This window comes from Oncorhynchus gorbuscha, linkage group LG07 (assembly GCF_021184085.1).
Source record: "Oncorhynchus gorbuscha isolate QuinsamMale2020 ecotype Even-year linkage group LG07, OgorEven_v1.0, whole genome shotgun sequence".
In the NCBI taxonomy this organism is placed as follows: domain Eukaryota; kingdom Metazoa; phylum Chordata; class Actinopteri; order Salmoniformes; family Salmonidae; genus Oncorhynchus; species Oncorhynchus gorbuscha.
In genome coordinates this window covers 34,355,242-34,368,152 of record NC_060179.1, presented here as the reverse complement: position 1 = coordinate 34,368,152, position 12,911 = coordinate 34,355,242, and positions in this window count along the sequence as shown.

The window sequence follows — 12,911 nt, the reverse complement described above, 5'->3', positions numbered from 1 at the left end:
CTGCCCAGTTAACAAACAAATGTTAGGCAGGAAAGAAGGGCAGAGCACTGAGTGTTTCGCTTGTTATCGCCGTCTACATGATGGGGTGTGAATTGCAGTCAATTACCACGTGTCGTGCGCTCAGGTAAAAGCAATAAGCCATAGCCATTAGCCCGAACAAAGAAAACCATGTTTCAAATTTGATACACCCAGGTATACTTATGTGAGTGAGTCAACTTCTTTGAATTGTATATAATTTAATACCTTGTATTAGAAAAGTGTGCTCCATTTGAATTAGAAATAAACATGATTAAATTAACACCATTTGTATTAATTTGACACAAAAGGAAATTTGTTGATTGTTATGTTAATAACTGTAGTCATAGCAGTCTTGTGGCTAATTGTAGTCTTTTGGGGGGGAAAACCCCAGCAATCTCTAAAGTTGTCCCAGGTGAGGCATGCATTCAAGGGAGGGGCACTTACTCCTGTGCCTTCCACCACCTGAACAAGGCCACAGTCACGACTTCCCAGGTCGAAGCACTGAAGTTCCAATAACTCTGACAGCATGTGAACTCCCCCCATTAGTAACTTAGCCGAAATCTCTGACAACACTGCAATTTTAAACTCAGCACTGGACTGAGAGCAAAACATTGAATGAAATATGTTTGTCCTATTGTTTTTGTTTACATTTTTTTCAACTCCAAGCAATGAGTAACAATGAGTCACAGGATCTGATGTGGTGTGTATTGATGGATGCCAAGGGAAGCCAGGCGTGCCAAAAATGATTTACAAATAAATTAACACAAATGATTTTAAAAATGTATCTTTCTTCCCTCTGTGTTTTCATAATTGTCCTTCAGTTTGCAATTGGCTGTATCTATCTCACCGGGGAAAGTGCCCCTCTGTCTCAGAATGTGTACCACATGTATCTGATGCTGTCTGGACAAAAAGAGTATGACATGTTGCCGCCAAAGCGTTTGAGTGATTGATGCCAGTGAGCATTTGGCCTCAGTTGATAAACCAATTCTAAAATATTTAGCCAATCAGCATTGAGTTGAGCTCAACTCTGGGTGGTCCTGGTGCAGCAAAACACCCCCCAAGGCAGGCCAGTCTGGATTTGGCTTCACACCAAAAGTAAAATGTCATTGTCAGAAAAATAATCTGTTTCTGGTCTGCTTGTTGTCCTAAAATAGCTAGCTAGCTAGCTAAATCGGTCCTTTACTAAGCCATGGATGGAGATGGGAATTTGGACTTGTTCTTTTTTACTTAAATCTCCATACAGGCCAATGACTATAATGGCAATTCTGATCTAACTATAAATTCATACATTGTACCACTGGCCTGAGAAGATTTAAGTTCAGTATGTATCCTAGATGTAGTAGGCTCACGTTAACTAGCTAGCCTGTTTAGCTATGGATATTCAATTTAGCTATGGATATTCAAGTTGATATTCAACATGTCATGAGTCCTTCAGTTTTAATACAATGGAGAAAACGTGTTTATAGGTCCTTTTGCGCGCTTGGCGCTATTTTATATTTGTTACAAAGCTTAACAATTCCCAACTCCTCTTCAGATTCAGATGAAAATCGCTTAACAATTCCCAACTCCTTTTCAGAATCACTTGCAGATCACCAGCTGGTCTGCTGACTTGCAGAAGGGTCTGATGTATGTATCCTTAACCTGCTCAGGGACATTCAGAGTTGTAAAGGGAGAAAAGAAGAGCAGTTTATTGGTCTTGTGATGGGTTGAATGGGGGCGCTGTCAATTACAGAACTGTAAATCTTGGCCTGGAGTGTGGTACTCTGTCCACTCGTGGGCTAACATTACAACATTCCCCTCTTGTGGTTTCAGCTTGGAAGGTTTTCCCTAGCTGTAAACCACAATGCAGGGCTGTCCACGAGCTGTAATTTTGATGCTGAGTCTCCTGACCACGTCGTCCAGTCAGCCATCTTGGTTGACCTAGGCAGTAACTTAGCTACAAAGTTAATGGCACATGACACTCAACCAATACACCATTCCCTTCCTATGAGTGGACGTTGTGGCACTTCATTTGTGGTTGTATGGAAGACTGTTCATGGCAGTTTAGGCAAAAATAGGTAAATAAACACATTAATTCTGGTTACCACACCTTAACTATCTAAGCTGACATATTGGACAAATTACTCTATTAGGACACTTGTCTAAGATGTCTTACTTAGGGTGTTCCTACTTCAGTGGTGTGTTGCTTAAGGCACTAGTATATGTGGACTTAGGGGCATCAGCTTAGGGAGCCTGCAGACCTCTGGGGAGGCAGTGGCTGTACTGCTTATAGGACTCTCGGGATCACTTGTCAGCTAACCAAAGACTGGTATTGACTCAAACCTGGCACTAGTGATTCTAGTAGAGATCCTTGTTGGGTGTGTGCGCCTAAGCATGTAGTAAGAACAGACGCCAAGGGCAACCAAGGATCATGATAGTGGTCAAAATACTGTCAGGCATTGTCTACGAGTGGGTGACGGACCAGTCTTTGGACTTATTATCAGCAGGGTTGATTACCAGGCCATCATTAAGTAGACTATGAGCAACGACCATCGGTCCCTCATAAAAAATGTGGTCTTGAATGGTACAGTTCAGCCAATTCAAGAGTGCGATTTGAAAATGAATCAGGGATTTTTATCTCAGTGTCCAGTCTGTCCCCGTGGAGATGGTCCATAGCTAGGTCGCCTATGTGGACAATTGCTCCCTCTTGCACACTAACAAAGACAGTCTGGTTAGGAATGCTAATTTCAGTGATTGAGGTAATGAAAGTCATAAGTCATGGCAGTGGATGTGAATGGTGTGTTAACAAGCCACTTGTCTTCTACTAACTCCACCTGAGTGGTGGACACATCATCCCTGGTTGTCAGTCTTGCATGGCAGCGCTCATCGCTGGAAAGGGGTTTAAAGATGTTCGGTGTTGTCCCTAACAAATGGTTCGCTAGGGCAAAAGTAATGAACGTCTTTAGTTCTAGTACACTAATAGATTGTTTGTCAGATATAAGTCTGGCCTTTCCTCCTGGAAAGCTACAAGCAGGGATGTGTTGATTTTCACACGTGTGTTGTCTTGCCAGAACCCTATGTTGAGTATGGTTTTAAACCTGTAGGTATTCTCTACTTCAATGACAAAGAGTGTGAGCAGCAATCCCAAATTCTTACCAGCTGTACATGGGCATAATCATGATTCAGGACCTCTACCAATTGTCCCATTGAATGGATAGTTCTATTAATGAGAGTAACATGCATGTTACCCAGAATAGTGCCTTGGAGTGTCTTTCCTACATGATGTAACCTAAGTGACTGGGCTTTAATCTGCTGTTGGATCAGGGGCATCTCATCTGTTAGTTCTCTAACATCATTTTTGACAGTGGCCAAACAGAGGGCGTTGACGGCAGTGGTACCTAAAGAGAGTAGTGACCCTGAAGCTCTTGCTACTGAGAGTAAGGCTCCAATGAATCGCTTCTGCCATCTGGGCTCTGGTAATTCTTGGAGAATTTTTGGAGTTGGGCCAACATGTGAGCAGTGTCTAGCTGGGCGTGCTTAACTGCCTGGCCGATCCAATCAGACCCGGTACCAACTCGGGTGTGCACTGGGGGTGGGGAATGCGTTCACGGTATACATTCACGGAGTCCAGGCAGACATACACTCTCTAGAGATTAGTGGAAAACGGTGTACTCTACAGTTGGTTGTTAATAGTCCTGGATCGTTGCGCAGGATGATAACCGCTGGGGGTCTGCTAGTTAGTACATCTGGTTGGTTTGATTCAACAATGGCACAGAGTGCCAGGATCAACCAGAGCAATCCCATCCTAATCTGGATTGACCTCCCGGGATAAGATACACCATTGCATTGTAAGGGTTCTTTGTGAAGGTTTGGAAGGTTGGAACTGGCAACAGATTAAGCATCCCTGTACGTGCTGTGTCACATCCTGTTCCATGTGTGGCCAGTGGCCCACTTGTTGCAAGACTTCAGACGTAGCCTTGACCCCCTATGGCCTTCCGCAAGGCTCATCGTGGGCATGGGCTATCATCACCCCCCCTTTGTGTCTTTGGGACCACACATCTGTGAGTGCTGTTGGTGGACCGGGACACAAGCCAATAGGTTATGCCCAACTTTGGGGTGGAACAAGTGTGTGAGCAGGGCCCCATGTTCATGGGAATAGTAGTTTTATTGAGGCCACCATCTAGGAGCGATACTCGTCAACTGGCAATGGGTCCAGAGCACACAAGAAAGCCTCCTTTTTCTTCAGGGGCTGGGTGTAGTGCCATGATTTCTCGTCCGCAATAAGGGATGCTGGAGTGACTGAGTGGCCAAGAGGGAAATCCTTTGTGTCTGGCTCGGTGTCATGGGGTGGTTGAGTAGCTGAAATCGGCTCTTCACTGTGGAGTACAGTGTTGCACCAAGTGTCTTGGGAAGGTGGTAAGGCCAGGGGAGCAGCTGTGGTCACTTGTCCACACTTGGTTCTTGCTCCAGTCTATCAAAAGGACCAAGCAATCTATTAAGTCTGACCCAATTAGCAGTGGCTCGGTTTCAAGGCTGGGAACGTACACAGGGTGAACAAGGGCCACTTTCTGAAAGGTTAGTTTTAGGAGAATTGTGAGAGGTGAAGTTGTTTGTGTGAACCCTCAAAGTTTAGTGGCACATCGTTCCAATATTAACTCACATTTAGCCGGGTTGACGATCCTTTTAAGGTCACCCAATAATGTCAGAGAATTAGGGAAATGGTAGAACCAGAATTGATCAGAGCTTACACAGGGCAGACAGTCCTCAGGGACTGTCGTAAAGGTAAGGCCTCTTAGAGTTGTTTTTACTTGTCATCTCCCCAACAAAGTGGAGAGGGGGTGTTTCAGAGGGTTACGGCTCGTCATTAGTTTTTGTTTTGATGGTTAAAACAGACGTGCTTATTTCAGGGTCTGGAAGTCACAAGGTTGGATTTTGAGTGGAAGCGGGAGCAGACCTATTAATGTTATACTGACGTTCCACGCCTAGTAATAGCGATTTGTTTTCCCTGTTTAGCTGTTCACGTCTTTTCATCTCTTTGAGCAATTCTACCGCAGAGGCCGTGCTCAGCATTGCATTCCAATTCCATGTTTTGTTACCTTTTTGGTCTGACCCTTTGTCTGACTGATTAGCAGCATGTGTTTTATTAGCTTGGCTGTCATACAACCTATTTTGTGCGTACCGGTCGTTATTTTTATGCCTACCATGATAGGTGGGGAGTTGGAACTATTGCGTTGTGGTTGGTAGTCAGGTTGATAATTTTGGGGGGTGGACGCATTCCCTGTCTGTCGTGTGGGTGGCTATGGCAGCGGATACAGAGGAGGAGAAGGTAGGTCCTCCGGAAGTTTCGTTTTCCTCCATTTTTGCTCAGCTGCCTGCTTCCCTGTTTTGTAAGTTTGCAATGAGTCACTCATCCACGGGCTGGAATAGAGGGCCGAGCCTGCGGGAGGAAAGGAGACAGTGAGAGTTATGGGAGGAAAGGGGACAGTGAGAGTTATGGGAGGAAAGGAGACAGTGAGAGTTATGGGAGGAAAGGGGACAGTGAGAGTTATGGGAGGAAAGGAGACAGTGAGAGTTATGGGAGGAAAGGGGACAGTGAGAGTTATGGGAGGAAAGGGGACAGTGAGAATTATGGGAGGAAAGGGAGGAGAGTAGGGTCGAAGTGGCAGAATCAGGGGACAAGAGGGAAAATGATTTAGCAGAAGGGAGAGATTATAGGATAGAAGAGGAGAGAGAGTGAACATTGCGACGGCGCATGGCAATCTGGGTATGGGCTGAGTGGCTAAGGGTTGGAGGAAACGAAGACAGAAAAGGAAACAAAGCAATGATCAGAGTGTATGAATACATTCAATAAAATGTGCAAGTATACATTTTTTAAAAGTCAATTGACGAGTATGAATATTCTGCTGTGAATCAAAAATACACATGCAGATTGTCACGACTTCCGCCAAAGTCGGCTCCCCTCCTTGTTCGGGCGGTGTTCGGCGGTCGACGTCACCGGCCTTCTAGCCATCACCATTCCATTTGTTTTGTCTTGTTCCCTGCACACCTGTTTACATTCCCTAATCAACTGCATATATATATTCCCCATGTCTTTGTGTGGGATTGTTTTGTTACGTGTTTTGTATTGACGCGTCTAGCTGGTTTTTCCCCGGGTACTATGTTTCAACCCGGAGTATGTTTAATTGTTAAACATTTTTGCGTATTTGTGACTTTGTCGAGCTTTGAACTTTTGCCTTTGGCTGGAGGTTTGTTGGACACTGTTGCAGCTGGCTGTTGTTTGCTTCTGCCAAATAAAGTGTGCACCTGATCACAACTCTCTGCTCTCCTTCACCTGACTTCAACACCAGTAGCGCATACGATGACAGATTTAGAATCTGCACATGCTCAGAGTTCTGTCACGTTACCAAAAGATTTGTTAGCTTGGAAAAAAGTTTTGTACGTTTGTAGAAAGAGATTTGCAAGTAACATTTTCATTTGTGCTCTGGGGCAGGACCTTTTACTCCTGACCAATCAGTTCCCTCTGCCAAAACTACAGCCGCCTAACCATTGGCTGGATTGTTTCATCAATCAAATCTCAGGATGTCGCTACCCACAGGATGAGGTAAATAAAAACATGCGGCTTCCCAAGTCTGTACGGGAGTTGCAGCGATGGGACAAGACCGTAACTACCAATTGTATATCACGAAATTGGGGAGAGAAAGTGTATATATATATTTCATACTCATAAATGGAATAGTTCTGAAATTATACCTGCAGATGTTACTGAATGTATTCAAATGTCAAGAAAACAAGTTTGAGACCTTATTTTCCACCATCATTTGCAAATAAATTCAATAAAATCCTACGTGTGATTTTCAGGATTTTTTTTCTAATTTTGTCTCTCATAGTTGAAGTGTACCTATGATGAAAATTAAAGCCTCTCTCATCCTTTTAAGTGGGAGAACTTGCACAATTGGTGGCTGACTAAATACTTTTTTGCCCCACTGTATCTGATATTGGTGGAAAGCCTACATTCTTGTTAATCTAACTGCACTGTCCAATTAACAGTAGCTATTACAGTGAAAGAATACCATGCCATTGTTTGAGGAGAGTGCACAGTTTTTAACATGAAAAGTTATTAATAAACAAATTAGGCACATTTGGGCAATCTTGATAGAACATTTTGTACAGAAATGCAATGGTTCATTGGATCACACTAAAACTTTGCACACACACTGTTTCCATCTACCGGCCAATATCTAAATTGTACCTGGGCTGGAATAATGCATTATTTTACTTACTTACTTACTGACTTTATTGTCCCCATGGGGAAATTTTGTTGCAGTGTCATGTACATGTTTAAAGTGGCATTTAAATGCAAAACAAAATTGACAATACATTTTTCATACCAGTTACATACCAATAAAACATACTTTTTTTGAAGACTAGTCTGCTGGCCTTACTGAGTCGATAGGAACATTGGCCCGAGCCATTTAGGAGGGATCACACCTGGCACAGATGATTGTCTAGTTCTGTTTTTCCTGCTGAGGTGTGCCCTATACCTGCGCCCAGAGGGGAGGAGTTCAAAGTCCAGGTACAGGGGGTGGCTTGGGTCTAAAATGATTTTGTGAGCCTTGCGGAGGGGCCTGACCTTAAAGATCTCATCCAGACCTGTCTGTTTGACTCCAAGTACCTTGCTTGCTGTGGTGATAATCGTTCTCAACATATTTCTCTGGCTGACAGTGGCATTGCCAAACCAACAAACAATACAAAAAGTTCAAATACTCTCAATGAAAGATTTGTAAAACATAGTCAGTATAGTACATTAAAAGATCCCAGCTTTTTGAGAAAGTACAGTCTCTGTTGGCTCTTTTTGTAGATCAGGTCTGTACATTTACTCCACTGAAGCTTATTGTCCAAGAGGACACCCTGGTATTTTCTTATTCCTTTACAATCTCTATATTCGGACCTCTGATAGATGTTTCAGAGGTATGTGTTGTACACTTCCTGAAGTCTATGCACATTTCTTTGTTCTTGTTGGTATTGAGGACCAAGTGTGATTCCTCACACCAATCTACAAAGTCATCTAGGACCGGGCCATGATGTTCCTCGTCATCATGCAACAGGCTGATCAAGGCAGTGTCATCAGCGAACTTAAGAGGTGTCTGTCACGATGGGAACTAGTACAACTATTAGTGTACAAGATGTACAGGAGTGGGGACAAAACACATCCCTGAGGAGAGCCTATGTTGGTATTGCGTATGTCTGACACGTGAGGACCTATTTTGACTCACTGTGATTTGAGCGTTGGCTCTGGAAGTCCAACAGCCACAAAACCAGCCCCCCATCTAAGGAGAAGTCCTGAATGCATCTCTGTGCCAGAATGTAGGGCTGGATTGTGTTGAAGGCAGAAGAAAAATCAACAAACAGAACCCTGACATGGGATTTGGCAGATGTCTATAGACCATGTTAAGGAGGGTAAGAATGGCATCATCAACTCCTCTACTAGGCTGACAGGCAAACTGAAATGGGTCGAGAAGCTTCTGGGTGACGCTGAGAATATGACTTTTCACAAGTTTCTCAAGGCATTTCATTACTAGGGATGTCAAGGTGACAGAGCGGAAGTGATTCAGCACAGAGGGATTAGATGCTATAGGAATTGGTATAATTAATGAGTTTTTCCACAATACTGGCATGTGTTGCTGCTGTTGCTATTTTTCCTAGTGTGACATTTCACATACTGGTGGTATGTGCGCAGGACTTTGTGCAAGGTACAGTTGTTAAAATCCCCTATAATAAATGTGGGTGAGATGGATTCCAGTTTCTGTGTTTGATTATAAATAATCTCTGATGCCTTTGTTATATTAGCTTTCGGGTTGAATGTACACAGCGGTAATAAACAATTGGGGGAACTCACAGGGCAGAGAGTAGGGTGGCAGTGACACCGAAAGCAGTTCAATGTCGGGGGAACAGTCTCTCTCTTACCAGGATCGATTTACACCACTGGTCCCTGACAAGCAAGAGCCCCCCCACCCCACTCGCAGACAATCAGGGATTAGATGGGCCAATGGGATATCCATCGTGTTTGTGTTTGAGTTGCATTGTAGTAAGAACTCCCTGCTGTATTGGAATCCGCTGCCAGCAGCGGTTTCATAATTCAGTGAGTTTGTAGCGGGTATGTACACGATCAACAAGATCAGTCCAACATCCCACCACTGTGAATCCATGGTTGGCAGATGGTTTGTAAACTAAGTGTACAAATTAAAAACATCAAAGAACGCCACACCAAACACCACGCCACACCTAACGTCACACACACTGCAGGATGCAACAGAGCCTGTCTACCCCCCCAATCAGAGCTGATGGCCTTTCTCTTGCATTTCAAAGATGACGGTACAAAAACTACAATAAAATAAAATGTTCATTTTTTTCTTTGTTATTATCTTATACCAGATCTAAATGTGTTATCTTCTCCTACATTCCATTCACATTTCCACAAGTGTTTCCTTTCGAACGGTACCAAGACAATGCATATCCTTGCTTCAAGGCAATGTCATTCAAGATCAAACATGATTTTATTTTTTTTAAGTGTCCGATCCTTAAGAGGTTTTAAGTCTTTCACACATCATGATTACAAGCTTGCAAAATTCAATGACACGCTTGCGAATAATACTTGCAACCACGAATCTCAACGTGTGGCCACGAAATTCTCAATACAAACGTAGTTCTGTCATCGCTATAATCCCATACACTAATTGCCTAGCAGAGGTGAAAAGCACACCTCCAGGTATACATTGCCGATAGCCTAGGAGAGGAGAAACCACTACTACCCCTGCAACACAGCCACTGATGACCAGAAAAAGTCACAAATTGCCCTGCCCTTTAATCCTGGTTGATGTGTGAAAAAATCATCTGCAATTTATGAGTAGTCAGCCGTTCACACACCAAGTAGGCTACTGGGAAGACAGGTAGCACTTAAAGTAGATGGCCCTAGCTAGCAAAAAGAAAGTGCTGAACCACAACAGATAAAGACAAAAATTGTACTTATCACTCCTGGGGATATCAGGAGTCCTCTATCTATAGAATGAAGCACACAGCTATAGAATGACACATAGCATCACTGGACATAGTCATATATAACATGTAATAGCATAACACAACAGATTATATCAACTGGATTTGACACTCTCACTCACGATTTCACACAAAAAAGCTGGAAACAAACCACATCCCCAAATTCTCCTCTGGTTAAATAAAGGTTAAATGCATTTTTTTCTCTCTAAATATTGCGCTGACGCCACTACATTTTTAATGATAACTAAAAGTTGAAAGAACCCTTTCTTGAATTGCAAAGAACCATTGACGGGCTCAAAGGGTTCTTTGGGTCAGTATGGTTCCACATGGAACCCTCACCTTTCACAAAGAACCCTTGAGGAACCTTTTGGTGTGTACACCACATCAGGAATTTATGCTTGAAAGATATTTGAATGTTTTATGTTTATCTAAATTTTAAAGCTTCACAAAATAGACAGGTTTTCGTCAGACGCACGTGTTAGCGAATGTTACCATGCAATGTTTTGGAAAGAGCAAGATATCAAGACCCTGAATGAAGATGTACTGTATGAATGAATACAGGACCTTATCATGTTAACCTATCATAGTTACATGTACCTACGATCAGTAGATGGCGACGTTATACAGCTTTGAGAAGGTGATACACTGTGCTATTAGAATTCTGGAAAAGCCTATGTAGACTTATAGCCTTGGGAAAGTTATAATCAAGTGATCAACGTATTCACCACGATGGCAAGTGGGTACAAGTTCCCAACAAAGAGACTGAATGGTGTGAAAATACAAATGCATATTAGGTGTGTCACTATGATCAAGCATATTCCATACGAACAATGAATTGCCCTGTCAATACATACATTCCTTTGCATAACTCAAGATAATGTGAAATCTCTCCCATTGTTACACTTGAGTGTAATTAGATATGTATTGTAGTTTTGACTCTTTCTTTCTTTGATTTTATGAGATTTGTATGTTTCAAGGTTAGATGTAATAGGGTATAACCACATTTAAAGTACAGTGGGGCAAAAAAGTATTTAGTCAGCCACCAATTATGCAAGTTCTCCCACTTAAAAAGATTAGAGAGGCCTGTAATATTCATCAAATCAAATCAAAATCAAATCAAATGTATTTATATAGCCCTTCGTACATCAGCTGATATCTCAAAGTGCTGTACAGAAACCCAGCCTAAAACCCCAAACAGCAAGCAATGCAGGTGTAGAAGCACAGGTACACTTCAACTATAACAGACAAAATGAGGGAAAAAAATCCAGAAAATCACATTGTAGGATTTTTTATGAATTTATTTGCAAATTATGGTGGAAAATAAGTATTTGGTCACCTACAAACAAGCAAGATTTCTGGCTCTCACAGACCTGTAACTTCTTCTTTAAGAGGCTCCTCTGTCCTCCACTCATTACCTGTATTAATGGCACCTGTTTGAACTTGTTATCAGTATAAAAGACCTGTCCACAACCTCAAACAGTCACACTCCAAACTCCACTATGGCCAAGACCAAAGAGCTGTCAAAGGACACCAGAAACAAAATTGTAGACCTGCACCAGGCTGGGAAGACTGAATCTGCAATAGGTAAGCAGCTTGGTTTGAAGAAATCAACTTTGGGAGCAATTATTAGTAAATGGAAGACATACAAGACCACTGATAATCTCCCTCGATCTGGGGCTCACCTTGTGGGGTCAAAATTATCACAAGAACGGTGAGCAAAAATACCAGAACCACACGGGGGGGGATGTAGTGAATGACCTGCAGAGAGCTGGGACCAAAGTAACAAAGCCTACCATCAGCAAGGGCATTGAAGATGAAATGTGGCTGGGTCTTTCAGCATGACAATTATGCCAAACACACCGCCCGGCAAAGAAGGAGTGGCTTCGTAAGAAGCATTTCAAGGTCCTGGAGTGGCCTAGCCAGTCTCCAGATCTCAACCCCATAGAAAATCTTTGGAGGGAGTTGAAGGTCCGTGTTCCCCAACAACAGCGCCAAAACATCACTGCTCTAGAGGAGATCTGCATGGAGGAATGGGCCAAAATACCAGCAACCGTGTGTGAAAACCTTGTGAGGACTTACAGAAAAGTTTGACCTCTGTCATTGCCAACAAAGGGTATATAACAAAGTATTGAGATAAACTTTTGTTATTGACCAAATACTTATTTTCCACCATAATTTGCAAATAAATTCATTAAAAATCCTACAATGTCATTTTCTGGATTTTTTTTTCTCATTTTGTCTGTCATAGTTGAAATGGACCTATGATGAAAATTACAGGCCTCTCTCATCTTTTTAAGTGGGAGAACTTGCACAATTGTTGGCTGACTAAATACTTTTTTGCCCCACTGTATATGCTCATCCAGTAATTTGGGAATGGTGTTTGCCCATTAAAATCAACCGGGCATATCTGATGAGTGGCTAGCACTAATGCGTTTGGAGAATAAGAGTGTTATTTCATGTGCCAACACTGAGGAGCTACGATTGGTTGGTTTGGAATACATAAACATTGAATATAAATCTGCAGTGTAAAAGTCAAGGCTACCCTTGCAGATATTGGGAGATCGCGAACGTCAATTCTCCCCAGGATGATGAGTCTATGCATGTGTGAGGTCACTTTCTAAACGACTGTATTCTATTTTCATTTGAATGTTTACGAATTCACTATGTACATTTCCTGATGTGTGTGTGTACACAGTGCCTGTTAGATGTTGGGGGCTTTCTGTGCTTTTGTATGTATGATTGCTGTATGTGTGATAGTTAGCTAGCATGCTTGAGCTGCAACGATCACATTAGCCCCTGCTAATACACACAGTCCAGCGGGTAGGATAAATAATTGTTTCATTTTATGATACAAATATCAA